Here is a 13,068-nt window from a genome sequence, read left to right as displayed (position 1 = left end):
ATTAACCTATCAGCTAGAAACGTTTCCCAGACACGAACAGCGAGGGAATGAGAAATGGATCTCATGGTATTAATCAAGAAACTCATTTTCAGTCGGGTCTGGGATCTCTAAGAGGTAGTTGAGACTCTGATAAGTGAACATAGAAAAACTAATTATTACCCATGCTGCATGACTTTTACTCATAAATAATGTATAGATCAGGTATGCCAAATGCAATGTTCTTAAGAAGATATAAATAACTCCCAGCTGTAAGATGTAGACCTCAAGAGTTGAGGGCAACTACTACTCTTCTTCTTATAACGTTATCTATCATGCACCAAAACTGTGGTCAATGAACTCTTATGTATTAGGTGAAAAAGGTTTCACAACCGTATTATGCTCTGATTGGCTGCAGGTTCATCTAGCCCTGTGATAATTGCAATACTCTCATTAACTATTGGGTGAAGGTGTAATACTCTGAAAGGCCACAGGTTTAGTTAGCCCTGTAAACTCTTATTGGATACAGGTTTGTTTATTTTGCTAAAGCTTCTAATTTTTGATTATCTATTGCCTTGTCTTGTTCTTTAAAATTTTTAATGTTCTGAGAAGCTACTGGCTGGTGGAGTTGAGAAGCTACTGGCTGGTTGGAGTAACCATGAAAGTAAAGGTTTCCAATTTTGAAAAGCCAAGCTATTATATGCATGAAGTTATGTTTATTATACCAAGTAACTCCCTTTTGGTATCTACAGTTTGTAAATGGCCCACCTAAATAAGACAGATGCAGTTGGGTTCGTTCCACAGGGTGGGAGAAGATCTGCTGGTTGACCCTAGCGAAGAACAATTCCCATCAGCCCATTGATATTTCCAACAAATGTGTCCTTTCTTGTACTTGGTCTGGGGCCAATTATACTATACAGATTCCCTGTATGATCTCACCATTGGTACTATTCAGAGAAAGAACCCTTCTCTTCTTCCAACCTTCATGCGTTGACGTCTACTTGCAAGCCCAGCTTAATGTTTTTTCACTACAGGCCTGCCCACCCACCCACAACCTTCATATATCTGCTAGATTGTGATATGCGACCCGCAGGCTGGGTTGGTTCGAGCCGGGTTATTCTGCTGGCTTTTGGCTATGGCAGCCTCCATTTATAGGCTGCCCGCCCCCTTTCATGACTTTAGAGATGGGCAGTTTGGGCACGGGTCTGTAAATAGAAGTGCCGGCTTAGTTCGGATTGGGAGTGGTGGGTTAGGGTTGAATTTTTGTCTATCCGCACATCACTACCGCTAGATGCATCACTCATTATACAGTCATATACTCATCAAGGCCTGTTCTGAAAAGTGCGTTTCTTGTGTCCATATTTCTTGTGACGTATAAGCATTTGCCACTTATAAAAGAAAAAAAGACAGCCATAGCTATCTATAACTCTCAGTAACAATGACTGTGAAGCGCAATATAACAAGTAATAGGTGTTCTGAACCCATGCAGGCATAAAAATGATTTAGGAGAATTGTGTTAAATACAGTAGACACACTAGTGAATTTGGGGGGGGGGGTGAGAGTGTGTCATAAAATAATGTCATTTTTGGAAGACATTCCTGCTCCTTCTGCCCAAAACAATGGTGGCTATTGCACTGCAATTGTACCCAGCAAGCTTCATATAATGCTGTAAATCACGGCTGTCCAACTGGAGGCCCCTGGGCTGGATTTAGCACTCCAGATTATTTTTATAGGTCCTAGTCTTCTTACAGCCTCCATAGACGTTACTGCATGACATCATTGTTGAATTATTTTGTCCCTCAAACATTCTGTATGAGAAATGACATTTAACACTGCTGTAAAAAACCCCATCCTGCCTATACCTATACGCATTTAAAATTGCACGCTCTTTGGGACAGTCGCATAGTGCTCTTCCCTGAGTCTTTGTAAATGACCCATAGGTACAGCATTAGTAATAAATAGCAAAGGATAGCAGATATTTTCCCTATTCACCCCCCTGTGGAGCTCTGGACATTGCTTCTATGATCAGGAGATAAATCATCAGCGGGCGGTAATCTCACATGCAAAGCTACAGCTGAAAAGCTCCTTTGAAAAATATTTGATCTAGGATATATTTGTTATATCTTCCGTATGGCAGATTAGCTATGTAAATAACACACGATAATCCTGTTGTTGCCTTTATTACATTTTATTGCCTCTTTTTTGAAAGCCTATTCTGTATCTCAAAAAAAACAAAACCTTGAATGTTCGTTGGATTTAAAGTGGAAAATATCTGCTAAAACTCAAGTTTCTCATCCAACTGTATCGGATGTCATTGGCCATGGTGGCTGGACCGCTTACTCATTAACATGTTGCTGAGTGCAAATCAACACTTTCTGAAGAACGTAGAGGAAGATGGCCCCTTGGACTCTCAGCCCATGAAAGAAAAACTCATTTAGCTCAAGAAAGTGATTCAGAACGGATAAGAATTTTGGAGTGAATGCAGGAATTGGTGCACATCCCTGTACCGCAAATGTAGAATCAAGCAATGTCACCATCTCTTATGAGCTTCCTCTAAACAAGCACCTCCTGAGCATCATAGAGAACAATACTCAACTCCTTCTTCCAAAAGCTTCAACATCTTATCATAGTCATCCCCAATACAAATAACTCTATTCATGTTACTATTCCAGAGAGTCATAAGCAGCACATCTGAAATGGGACCAAAGGGTCCACTCAACCAAGGTTGGCCGCACACTGGTACATAAGTATGTAAGCCAGCCTGTAGGTCTCAATGTAGACTTGAAGTTAGAGAACCAAGGTCCGCCAATGTTAGAATCTAAAGCAAGAGCTCAAAAGAAACAATTATTACTTTCGCCTATCTATCAGTTTAGCAGCTACAGAGACCAGCCTGCTTAAACTGCAAATGCCTTCAGCAATGAAGTCTACATACCACTTTGTCATTGGTCAATGCCATTTCTCCATCTTAAACTCCAAAATTACAGGCCCACAGGTTGGTTTCCACTATTGTTTAATAGTGTATCAGAATAGAGGCTAGCCTATAATTCTCAATGTAGACTTAAAGTGAAAAGCAAAAAACTGATCCACCAATGGTAGGGTGGCCTCGCAATGGAACATGAAGTTTGGAAGCCAGCCATTAGCCACCAGTGGAGACTTGAAAAGAAAAGGGGTCCACAAATGGTACAAGAGAAGTTTCAAAGTAAACCAGATTAAAACATCTACAAGACACTTAAAGACACATCTTCAAATGTTGGGTTCCTTATTTTATATAGGATTTTTGGAGGAATGGAACAGATTAGAATAAATTATGTAAATTAAATAAATGGAACCCTAACTGTGGGGCTGGCCCTCCTAGGGGGGCAGCTTGAATGTCAATTAAGGTGTGAAGTGGGCAGAATGCTCTGATAGTCCTAAACCCCATCCTAATGCTCAATTAGGCAGAGGTAAGTAATGAATACTTATTTGTAGTCCGTGTATGATACAGAGTAAGATCCATGCAACGCCTCCTGAGAGCATAACAGCCTATAGAAACATCTGCGTTGCTTTTTCCTCTTGCAGCTTTCAGTGCCATTATGTATGCGAGGTGTTGGAAAAAATAAATATGAAGGCTGAAAGTTCTAAGCACAAAAATAAGATGGCCAACACAATCAAGCCCAGTTTGCTGCTATGGCAACAGTAGCTGTCTTGCGTTAGGTTGATGCATGGTTCAATGCATAGGAAGTGGGATGCGAGTGTGTGTATATATATATATTATATATATATATATATATATATATATATATATATGTATGTACAGATATATGTACAGATAGACCTTAAATATAAGATGTTGGAATGGTTCTAAGGCATTTTTTGAGAGAGGCATAAGCACTAACAATGGGAATATTGAAGGCAGAATAAGGTGTATAATAGACTTTTGACATAAATCATGGGTAAGAGTCTACTCTGTATAACACAACATGGTGCAACACGTCTGAAGCAGAACAAATCACTTTCCTATTGTGCCTCGCCATGTTCTATAGGTTGAATATATAAGACTAAGGTCCCCAGTGTGAAGCAATGGGAGGGACACTTAATAGCACCCGTGTGATGTGACTTTAATCACCCCACTAATCGCTCTGCATAGTTTTGACAAAGCCATCTTAAAGATTTCCCCCTTTCCTCATTATTGTAATGATCCATCCAAATGGGCACTGTAATGCGCCTTTTCCTGACTTTAATGAGAAAGATAAACAGCGACACGTTTCAAGAAATATCCTCGAGGGCTGGGGGGAAGCACTTTTCTAAGGAAAAACACCATTAAGTTACTTATGCAGGAAGGGTGTCCTGACGCTCCTAGAACTGAGCAGAAAAGCATCAGGAGATGCCTCCTGCATCAGTAAATGGCTTGTTGCTCATCCAGCTGGTCAAGCAGAACAGCAGGGAGGCTCCAGTTACAAATGCATAATATAATACATTGCAGTCTATTTCCCTAACCACTGCTGATGGAGGACAGAGTATTACACTGCTCCCTATCGTTCCTGTAGGTAATGAGATCTGAAATGGCTCGGATAGGACCTGTTCCTCTCCCTCTTGCAGAGATTTACTGTTCCACCTCAGTAATCCCTAAAACATGATCATGAATTCTGTTATGCAAAACACAGAGAGCGCCAAACATATCTGGCTCTGTGCCCCCCGGACTAACAAACACTAATAGCAGCCTTTTTTTGGCATTTGTGCAAATCACTTATTTTTTTTTGTAATACTGAGAACTAAAATGTTGGGATCGACAGTATTATTATTTACTTCTCCTTCCCATTAAACAATCAATCAATCAAAAAACCAAGATATCTCCAATATTACAGAGAAGTTCGTCATTTGACCCCGCCCCCGAGGAGCTTCTGATCTAATTTTCCCACAATATACACAACTTTGGCTCAATTTATCTGGAGTCATTTAAACTACTGACCTTCCACTGTCCATATGCGCCTTTTATTATTCTTCCCAAGAGCGTTACTGCCCTCACAGTGCTATTTACAACTACAAGCTGTCCGTCTATTAATTGGAGAGGCAATAAATCCCAGAGCAGGTCTATCTGAAATCATTTTTACAGCCGAGGATATGAACCACTTTAGGATGTAACGTCTCAGCATTCCATGAAATCTCTGGGCAGTGATTTATCTGTCCAATAGTGTTCTTGTAATTAAGAAATATACGGTTGGCTGATGTCATTATTTAAAAGGGAAATGAGCTTCACATGCACTGGGAGGGTGCTGGGGTCAGACTTTTGTGCCAGGGGATCACATGATCTCCTGATAGGGCTGTGCTATTGGGCCCCAAGCCAAGAACAATTCTAGTCATTCCTTTAATGGCACCATAGGTCTATATGACACCTGTTACCTTTTGCTCTCTCTACATCTAATTGCTGTGGGAGAGGCCCTCTATGTCAGGTTCCAACTTTGGCCTATACTGAACTGAAATTGAGTAACAGCAGGAGAATGTTCATGCCTACAATTGCATGGTCGGTTGGCCCTCCAGAATGCCAAGAAAAATCCAATGGGCCTCGTCCTGACCCAGACCCCCCACCCTCACGTATATGTAGACTTAACCCAGTACAGTAGAGATGCAAGTGGACCAAAATGGTCTGGTAGGGACACTGTATATCATTATAAGGAGAGCCATTCACTAATTTAGGAGTTGCACAACACCAGGACATTAAGTCTGAGGGGTTTAGGCCTTTTGGTTTCAAGTCATCCATTTGGTCAGGGGCAATTAGCTCATAACAAACTTACAGCAATGTTCCTTTAAAGTCAGCTAGAAGCACATGAGCCTTTTCCCCCCTGTATAATATTCTCCTAGCAATCGCCTCCATCTCCTGAAACCCAGAATAAAGGCAATCGGTTTTAATATGATATGATATGAATTTTTAATGAATTGCTTTATTATACAGTATTTTAACAAACTGTTCGAATAATTGGATGGCAAAAAAAAAACCAACAGGGCAACATAGCATCGGGATTTGGAATGGATCAGATGGTTTATCCAATGAACCCCCCAGCATTTCTAGCCTGATTTCATAGTCAAGATAAGCAGGGGGGCATTGGCCCTAATGACTGGATTTGGACTGGACGTGTCCAATATTTAGAGGTATTAAAAGACCTTCTGTCCTTCTGTCTGTGCAGTGATAATGAATGTCAAGAAGACTGAGCAGGAATTGAAATTCCCCTTCTCCGAGGCAAACATGAATTTCTAAGTCCATTGGAATGTCCATGTACATTAGGTCTAATACAGCCATGCTCCTAAAATGTTTAATTCTTTCTTAAAAGGATAAATGAGCAAATTATGACCACACTTGGGCTAGACAGGAGACTTGGTCAGTGTGGGAAAGTATCTAACTCTGTCTATTGCTCCAAAACAATATGGAGGCAGCCTTAAGTTTAGCTTCTATACTTCTGCAAGCAAGTAAAGCAAGGGCCTATCAACCTGTATAAGCGGTTACTTCTTGGCCTAAATACTGACCACTCCAAATACAGTGACTATGGCCAAGGGCCCTCCTGCTTATCTTGTCTAAGACGCCCTCAGCTGGATCTGTCTAACATTCCCTTTGATAGAGCATCAAGGCCAAGCATTGTTCAGATTAGACCAAAGCTAGTGATGGAAATATATGGCCAGGTCATCCATCTAGGAGATCCTTACCCTATTAAGCCTCATATGTGGTAGACCAAGTTGGCATGATCTCAACATATATCCCTACCATCAGATGTGGGCTGCCTTACATGGATGACGATGGACAGAGGTGGCCCTCAACCTGATCAGTATCTGAGCGAACTCCAACCCAACACTGATTTGAAAGGATCCTACACCTTGGAATCTACCTGGGCCGTCAGTCTGAGCCTTTATTACGTCAGACCCATGTTTTAATCTCTACTCACCCCCCCCCCACCCAAACCTCTCTCATTTGATATCAATTGATTGAAAAAGCTTTAGTGACTGCCTAGTCTGCTTAGCTGGTGTTGGTTAAAATGCATTTGAAATATCTAATATCAACCCTCTGCCCCCCCACCCCCCAAAACCTGGATGAGAGCCAGGGTAGAATGACACCAAACAAAGTATGCAGGCTAAAAATGGCAACAATTCAGCTTTCTCCTAGTGAATGGATGTTCTGAACTGCACAGGCTGAAAGGTCATTTTCCCATAAAGGCTGAAATACTTTCCCTTTAGAGATTCTTGTAAAACAGTGGAGAAGGGGTGAGAATTGTCGGTGCAAAACAGCGGTAGCCAAGGAGACAATTTAACCACTTGGGAAATGATGGTGACGACGGAGACCTCTCAGCACCTAGTGGGGCAAAATGACTTAGAGACAAACATGAACTCTGTTGATATGAGGGCAGATGTGTAAATGCTGCCTCTTTATCCTGAGTGGCACTGCTGCTTGTGACTTCTGAAACCATGTACAGTGGAACAGCTACAAAAAATTAGATCCTGCCATCGTCGGACTGGGGGGGGGGTCTGAGGCCCACCTGCTGCTTTAGGGTCCCCCCCCCAAAACCCCCCTGGGCCCTTTGTCCCAACCATGAGGTCTATCAGGGGCCACAACCCCTTTCCGCCCCCTCTCTCCCAGCATGTACCTGGTTTTGACTTTTTGCCACCATGATTGGGGGCCACATGGAGGTCAGTGGACAGCACAGAAGGAGTGGGTCTGTGTTGGAGGGGCCCACCAGGTTTTTCCTGGTGTCCCGCTGCCCCAGTCCGACCCTGGACCCAACAGCTGCAGGAGCCGGGGCCTTTTGTATTGGGGCCCATGGGTGACCCACAATGCATGTTAAATTGCAGATTTTCTGTTATTTTTTGGCAAATTACAGGTGACCTGATCTAAATAAACAAATATTAGGTAAATAGATAGATAAAGAAATATTTTGTCATTCTAAGATTCCGTTTGCAAGTGTTCCTGCAGGGGGCAACAGTGAGATACACAGGGCCACAATTAAAACTGTTGCCCAAGGAGGAGCACAAAATCCGACGGGGGGGAAAACTTAGTTTCTTGTTTGTTTCTATTATTTCACAGCGCAGACGTATCGCGCGCCGGCAGATGGCTAATTAAGCTGAATTCTTCCTTTTTTTGTGCAAGATTAGAACATTGCCGCTGCACGAAATCAAACCGCTGCGGAATGAGTGAGCCTGAGCATTATTTTTAGCAACATCTAAATTCGTACTAGAACCTGGCGCTGGTACCCAGCACAGCAGCACCAGGGCTGATTATTACAGCGATGCCCCAAAGCATGTCCGCTTAAATCCAGCCAACATTTAATCATTCCATGCTCAGTCGCCCCAACAGCCCATTAAATGATACAGTTCACTGGTAATACAGTATGTGTCAGTTGGTTTAATAGAAACTCTAGTATTTCAGGTACAATCCCTTATACAGTATAAGGGTATAGCTTATTGTGTGCCCAGAACATTCCTTCTCTGTATATTTGTATTTATACATATGGGAGGAGATGCCATATTGTTTCCCTTAGACAGTACAGTATGAGGGTATAGCTTATTGTGTGCCCAGAACATTCCTTCTCTGTATATTTGTATTTATACATATGGGAGGAGGGAGGTGCCATATTGATTCCCTTAGACAGTACAGTATGAGGGTATAGCTTATTGTGTGCCCAGAACATTCCTTCTCTGTATATTTGTATTTATACATATGGGAGGAGGAGATGCCATATTGATTCCCTTAGACAGTACAGTATGAGGGTATAGTTTATTGTGTGCCCAGAACATTCCTTCTCTGTATATTTGTATTTATACATATGGGAGGAGGTGCCATATTGATTCCCTTAGACAGTACAGTATGAGGGTATAGCTTATTGTGTGCCCAGAACATTCCTTCTCTGTATATTTGTATTTATACATATGCGAGGGCCTGTATGAATGTATAGGGGAGTTGCAGAGTAGGGGCAGCAGGGGGAGGCTGAGATAACTCCAGGCCAGGCTTGTATTTCATTTTATAACCCAGGAATCAACAAACAGGAGCTATTGGTCACCATGGCTACGTAAAAAAAAAACTCTGCTTCTGTGTAAATACAGAGATTTAGCCTTTCCTCCATTAGAAATCTCATTAAAGGTACACAATCATCATGTATTACTCGGCCGTGTGACCCAGGACAAGATGAAGATAAGAAGAGTAAACGGCACGGGCAGTTCTGCATCGATGTGTAACAAAGCCTCCAATCCTTCCTGCAAACGACAAGGTGCCGCTACAATGTCTCCTAATGGCAACATCTTGTTCTGCCACTTCTCCTACCCAGGAGCCGCGCTGAACAGAAGGTGCTGCATATTCCATGAGCCGGGGCTTAGGGAGCACATTCCGGGCTGCGAATGTTTAAAGTGCGGAGGAAATCTGTGCCCCGGGACGGTGCCAAATGAGAAGGAATCCGGCCAGGGTTTGTTTACAGGGAATTAATAATGCAGCCGCCAATTGAACATTCTCTTGCTGCGTCGGCTTATTTCATGATTCTCATTCGGCCGAGGCTTCCTTGCCATGTAGTGAAGGTGAAAACACCCTGCCCCCTGACTTTATAAGGGCAACTGTCTCTGGATCAACTTTGTGCTAAGTTTATTTCCCTTGCTAAAAAAAAAAAGGCATCTGACCCTTCCTTGAAGCTATCGAATGTATCTGCCATTACAATTGGGAACAAAACCTGGTGGGCAGCTGAATGCAGATGCCATCCCAGGCAAGAGATTTTTCGGGTTTAACCCTACTGCCCATTAATGAGCGCTCTGTATTCAGTTTATAAAACCCGAGCTGAAAGAATCTAATCAGCTGAATGGCAGAGAGACACCCCCCCCCAGTCCCAAGTGAATATAAAGCCGGCCCGCTCAGGAGCACAGGAGAATAATCAACTTACCCACTGACAGTGAGGCTGAATGACATTAGAGAAGTCTGATATTCGGCAAACTGCAAAGTCGCCTCGCGCTCACGTAGCATCAGTGAAATCCAAGGGGCTTAAATATTAATATTCTTGCTCTGAATTTGCAAAGCTTCTCTGGCATTTCCCGGCTATTAAAGGAGGGGAGGCCTGTATATCAAATGATTCTGCTCCCCACCTTTATCCACAGCCCCCAATAAATATACAGCGGTGGCAATCATTAACCGCTATCATTAACTGCTATGAATTGCACAGATATGGGACAGCTGGGCCTCCTTAGCTTATAACAAGGTTACCGATATATAGAAACATTGGGGTAACAGTCACCCTGTTATAGTTCCAGGGGTACCCAGGGCACAAATAAGCACTCACCCCAAATCTTCCCCTAACTGACCTTCAGACTGGGCCCCCTTAGCTCATAACAAGGTTACAGATATATAGAAACATTGGGGTGTCACCCTGCTATAGTTCCAGGGGTACCCAGGGAACAAATAAGCACTCACCCCAAATCTCTCCCTAACTGACCTTCAGACTGGGCCCCCTTAGCTCATAACAAGGTTACAGATATATAGAAACATTGGGGTAACATTCACCCTGCTATAGTTCCAGGGGTACCCAGGACACAAATAATCAATCACCCCAAATCTCCCCCTAACTGACCTTCAGACTGGGCCCCCTTAGCTCATAACAAGGTTACAGATATATAGAAACATTGGGGTAACAGTCACCCTGCTATAGTTCCAGGGGTACCCAGGGCACAAATAAGCACTCACCCCAAATCACCCCCTAACTGACCTTCAGACTGGGTCCCCTTAGCTCATAACAAGGTTACAGATATATAGAAACATTGGGGTGTCACCCTGCTATAGTTCCAGGGGTACCCAGGGTACAAATAAACACTCACCCCAAATCTCCCCCTAACTGACCTTCAGACTGGGCCTCCTTAGCTCATAACAAGGTTACAGATATATAGAAACATTGGGGTGTCACCCTGCTATAGTTCCAGGGGTACCCAGGGTACAAATAAGCACTCACCCCAAATCTCCCCCTAACTGACCTTCAGACTGGGTCCCCTTAGCTCATAACAAGGTTACAGATATATAGAAACATTGGGGTAACAGTCACCCTGCTATAGTTCCAGGGGTACCCAGGGCACAAATAAGCACTCACCCCAAATCTCCCCCTAACTGACCTTCAGACTGGGCCCCTTAGCTCATAACAAGATTACAGATACATAGAAACATTGGGGTAACAGTCACCCTGCTATAGTTCCAGGGGTACCCAGGACACAAATAAGCACTCACCCCAAATGCCTTTTACCCACCAAGATAGGGTACCAGGCTCACAGTCTGTAGTGTAAGCATTAGGAGTTTTCCTATCACACTCACATAATGATCAGGAATATTCTCCCCTAATGGAAGCACATTGTGGGGGTGCTTTTGTGCACAGCGCAGGGGCCACATTAGCAGTAGATGAGGGCAATGGAGACAGTAGAGCTGCTGGAGATAACAATATGGGCCGGGGATGAGAGGCTGAGCCGCTTCCCATAAACACTCCATTAATATATGTGCCGGATTCCTTGTTACTGGGATATAGCTAATGGTATTCCAAAGCAATTTGCATTTGGTTGTTCTTTTTAATTAAACTCTCTGCACCTGCATTTGTTGCTGATGTGGTTACTAGGGTCACTGCGCCGAAACACAAGAACTCTCACTGCTTTATTACATTTGTAAAAAGACATGAAAGCTCAGCAGTGGCAGCACCATCAGAACCACTGAAAAAAAAATGCTTAAATATATGAAATTTGTAAGGAAAAACAACCCAGCCCTAATTCAGTTTGTGTAAGGAATTAAATGGGATTATTAAAGGCAACTATATAGATCATGTATACCTAGAATAATCACATTGCATTACATAGTGAATAAAGTACCTTCTGCTGTAAAATATACGGCTATTATAAGTTACCGAGGAGTTTCAGGTCATGGAACTCCTCGCACTTTGCAACAGGGGGCACTTTATTTATTATAATAAACATGTGTCAGTGAGTCATGTGACAGAAATGACCTCACTAAGCTCCGATTATATCCGATGACATCACTAAACACCATTTATAAGGATATCATTTGCATGATATTCATAGCTCTTGTGTATTATATAATGTGTGTGTGTGTGTGTGTATATATATATATATATATATATATATATATATATATATATATATATATATACATATATATATATATATATATATATATATATATATATATATATATATATATATATAAAGAATGCAGCACAACCAAAAACATTTAGCATATTTCACAATCTTACATTATCCATTACAACAAGAGTAATTAGGAACTGATTCTTATTAAAGAGAGGGATGTACCATTTTGGGGGTGGCACATTATAGCAGCCGTGCCAATAACAAGGTGGTATTAATAGCTTTGTCACTTGCAATACAACTTCTCTCCAGAGAACATCGCCAGACCCTGTAGATAAGGCACTGTGCATCATGGTAAAGCGTGGCAAAGGCCTTGTTTTCATAGGCTGGACAGGCCACTACCTTATTAAAGATACACTATCCCTTTAAGGCAATTCTGCACCGGCTGGCACTTTACACAGAAATACTCTGAAGGTTTCAAGTAACTGTCAGAATGATGGCTGCCTCCCCTGAGCTGCATTTCCCAGTGCCAGATTTGGTTCTCTGATTCCTGTCACTCGCATTGTACGTTCCAAATTCCCTGATTGTTATCGGATCAGCACCATTTCCTGTGTCTCCCGGTACTGCAACTGCCGCCTGCAGTCATACAGTAAAGATATAGCTGTCAGCCTTCGCTTATAGCCACAGAGCTGGGCGAGAGAGGGGTCGGAGGGCAGGTCATAGGCTGCAAGGGTCCTTTTGGGTATATGTACTAAATCACAAGCACCTTAGGGATCAGCTTTATCCCAGATCCACGGAACCACAGCACGGAAAGGATAAACCACAGGTATTTCATAAAATAACACTTTCCACATAATTTAGGTCTCCTTTACCAACACTGTAGAAATAAACTACGTACATCCAGGATAAGGGCAACATTTCGGACCCCACTGGGCCCTTTATCAAGGCCGGTATCTTGTATGTGCACAGGCTGAATAAATAACAAATCCACTTATTTCACTTCAATCAGTGTGTGCTACTGGTTTA

General features: G+C 42.5%; 1 protein-coding gene across 8 annotated transcripts in view; it reads right to left on the bottom strand.

The window, feature by feature from the left end:
* Positions 1–13,068, bottom strand: part of LOC108698203 (disabled homolog 2-interacting protein) — a 253,072-nt gene that overhangs the window by 109,411 nt on the left and 130,593 nt on the right. The gene's annotated exons all lie outside the window — the stretch shown is intronic.

The sequence above is a fragment of the Xenopus laevis genome, chromosome 8L, assembly GCF_017654675.1.
Source record: "Xenopus laevis strain J_2021 chromosome 8L, Xenopus_laevis_v10.1, whole genome shotgun sequence".
Lineage (NCBI taxonomy): Eukaryota > Metazoa > Chordata > Amphibia > Anura > Pipidae > Xenopus > Xenopus laevis.
This window is presented reverse-complemented; position numbering and strand designations above follow the sequence as displayed.